Here is an 842-nt window from a genome sequence, read left to right as displayed (position 1 = left end):
CTATTTGCGATTACCTTAGTAAATACTTTGTAGGCAACGGACAGTAAGCTGATCGGTCTGTAATTTTTCAAGTCTTTGTCGTCCCCTTTCTTATGGATTAGGATTATGGTAGCGTTCTTCCAAGATTCCGGTACGCTCGAATTCATGAGGCATTGCGTGTACAGGGTGGCCAGTTTCTCTAGAACAATCTGCCCACCTTTCTTAAACAACTCTGCTGTTACCTGATCCTCCCCGGCTGCCTTCCCCCTTTGCATAGCTGCCAAGGCTTTCTTTACTTCTTCCGGCGTTACCTGTGGGATTTCGAATTCCTCTAGGCTATTCTCCCTTGCATTATCGTCGTGGGTGCCACTGGTACTGTATAAATCTCTATAGAACTCTTCAGCCACTTGAACTATCTCATCCATATTAGTAATGATATTGCCGGCTTTGTCTCTTAACGCATACATCTGATTCTTGCCTATTCCTAGTTTCTTCTTCACTGCTTTTAGGCTTCCTCCATTCCTGAGAGCATGTTCAATGCTATCCATATTATACTTACTTATGTCAGCTGTCTTCCGCTTGTTGATTAACTTCGCAAGTTCTGCCAGTTCTATTCTAGCTGTAGGGTTAGAGGCGTTCATACATTGGCGTTTCTTCATCAGATCTTTCGTCTCCTGCGATAGCTTACTGGCGTCCTGTCTAACGGAGTTACCACTGACTACTATTGCACATTTCTTAATGATGCCCATAAGATTGTCGTTCATATCTTCAACACTAAGGTCCTCTTCCCGAGTTAAAGCCAAATACCTGTTCTGTAGCTTGATCCGGAATTCCTATATTTTCCCTCTTAACGCTAACTCATT

The sequence above is a fragment of the Dermacentor albipictus genome, unplaced genomic scaffold (assembly GCF_038994185.2).
Source record: "Dermacentor albipictus isolate Rhodes 1998 colony unplaced genomic scaffold, USDA_Dalb.pri_finalv2 scaffold_17, whole genome shotgun sequence".
In the NCBI taxonomy this organism is placed as follows: Eukaryota; Metazoa; Arthropoda; class Arachnida; order Ixodida; family Ixodidae; genus Dermacentor; species Dermacentor albipictus.
The sequence above is the reverse complement of the archived record's forward strand: the minus strand, read 5'-3'. Positions refer to the sequence as shown.